At 45.9% G+C, this 2,257-nt stretch overlaps 1 pseudogene across 1 annotated transcript; it reads left to right on the top strand.

Annotated features, from left to right (window-relative positions):
- Window positions 1-376: 376 nt before the first annotated feature.
- LOC311617354 (small ribosomal subunit protein uS5-like) lies at window positions 377-1,277 on the top strand (annotated as a pseudogene). The gene has a single exon. The product of its transcript is annotated as a small ribosomal subunit protein uS5-like (transcript).
- The last annotated feature ends 980 nt before the right edge of the window (window positions 1,278-2,257 follow it).

Raw genomic sequence — 2,257 nt, 5'->3', positions numbered from 1 at the left:
AGCTCCACATATGGAGAAAGAGTTCTTCAAAAGTAGCATTTTTAAATGTTCTTGAAGAATATGTGTTTTAAAACTCATAGAAAAAGTATTCATGTTAGAGCTTTGAAAGTTTTTTTTTTTTGTTTTTTTTTTTTTCAATCTGTAGATGGTTGTTTTTAGAGTCTCTGGGTATGGCCTTAAAAGAAAAAGAAAAAGAAAAAAAAAAAAAAGAAAAGAAAAAGATGCTCTTAATTGGTTTATTCAACCACAGTTCTAATGGGATATGTCAACCTGCCCATCTGCTACCTGATGGAATAGCAATGCTTGCTACCTTGATGTCAGGTGCCAGGCCTGGGAGGCCAGAGCCAAAGAAGGATGAGGGGTTCTTTTCCAATGAAACACGGATGACGCTGGTGCTGCCGGAGGGCCCAGAGGCCCCGGGGGCCCTGGAATAGGATGTCATGGCGGCTTCCATGGAGGATTTGGCAGGGGCATCTGGGGCCGGGGTCGGGGCAGGGGCTGAGGCCTTGGAGCTCGTGGAGGCAAGGCTGAGGACAAGGAGTGGATCCCTGTCACCGTCACCAAGCTGGGCCGCCTGGTCAAGGACATGAAGATCAAATCCCTAGAGGAAATCTACCTGTTCTCCCTGCCCATCAAGGAATCTGAGATCATTGACTTTTTCTTGGGGGCATCCCTCAAGGATGAGGTGTTAAAGATCACACCTGTGCAAAAGCAGACCCGTGCTGGCCAGAGGACCCGGTTCAAGGCATTTGTCGCCATTGGGGACCACAATGGACATGTTGGTCTGGGTGCTAAAGGCTCAAAGGAAGTAGCCACTGCCACCCGTGGAGCCATCATCCTGGCCAAGCTCTCTATTGTGCCCATGATCGGCAAGCCCCACACGGTTCCTTGCACGGTGACTGGCCACTGTGGCTTTGTCCTGGAGCGCCTCATCCCTGCCCACAGTGGTACGGGCATTGTCTCGGCCCCTGTGCCTAAGAAGTTGCTGATGATTGCCGGTATTGATGACTGCTACACCTCAGCCAGGGGCTGCATTGCCACCCTGGGCAACTTTGCCAAGACCACCTTTGATGCCATCTCTGAGACCTACAGCTATCTCACCCCGGATCTCTGGAAAGAGACTGCGTTCACCAAGTCTCCCTGCCAGGAATTCAATGACCATCTTGTAAAGACCCACACCAGAGTTTCTGTGCAGAGGACCCAGGCTCTAGCTGTGGCCACCACATAATTTTATACAAGAAAAATAAAGTGATGATTTAAGCCTAAAAAAAAAAAAAGGATGTGGGGAGTTTCTTGGCTTTCTGGAGACTGTGCTACTCATGCTCCACAGGCTCTCCCTGGGCTTAAAGCGTAGCTGATTCTATCAGCCGTGATGACGTATCTGCTGCAAGGACCCCTGCTCTTTTTTATATATACGTGTGGTATTTTTTTAAATTGATTTTTTTGGAGAGAGAGGAAGGAAGAGGGATAGAGAGATAGAAACATCAATGAGAGATATGTCGATTGGCTGCCTCCTGCACATCCCCTTCTGGAGATCTGGGCATATTCCCTGACCAAGAATTGAACCAGGAACCTCTTAGTTCATAGGTTAATGCTCAACCACTTAACCACACCAGCTGGGCAGGACCCCTGCTCTTGACTGCCCATCAGAGTGATCTAAATTCAAATTCTAATAAAATAAAAATTAATGTCCTCAGTCACAGTAGCCACATTTCAAATGCTCTGCAGCCACATGTGTCTAGTGGGCTGCTATAATATATTGGATAGTGTAGAATCTTTCCATCATAACAGAAAATTCTATTTTTTTTTATTTTACAAATATATAGCTCATTATTTACCAAGTGCTATAATAACTCTATGGGCTGATATAATTATTTTTAAAATATATTTTATTGATTTTTTACAGAGAGAAAGAGAGAAGGATAGAGAGTTAGAAACAACGATGAGAGAGAGTCATCGATCAGCTGCCTCTTGCACATCCCCTACTGGGATGTGCCTGCAACCAAGGTACATGCCCTTGACTGGAATCGAACCTGGGACCTTTCAGTCTGCAGGCCGATGCTCTATCCACTAAGCCAAACTGGTTTCGGCTGGGCTGATATAAATACCCCCATTTTCCAGATGAGGAAACTGAGGTGCAGAGCCATTCAGTAAGTGACAGAGCCCGGATATGAACCCAGGCATTCTGACTTCAGAGCCTATGGTCTTAACCCACACTTAATTTGGCCCTTATGAAGATTTGTGTGATTTTGAAGAA

The sequence above is a fragment of the Pipistrellus hanaki genome, assembly GCF_964339955.1.
Source record: "Pipistrellus hanaki genome assembly, chromosome: 2".
Lineage (NCBI taxonomy): Eukaryota > Metazoa > Chordata > Mammalia > Chiroptera > Vespertilionidae > Pipistrellus > Pipistrellus hanaki.
The sequence above is the reverse complement of the archived record's forward strand: the minus strand, read 5'-3'. Positions and strand labels throughout refer to the sequence as shown.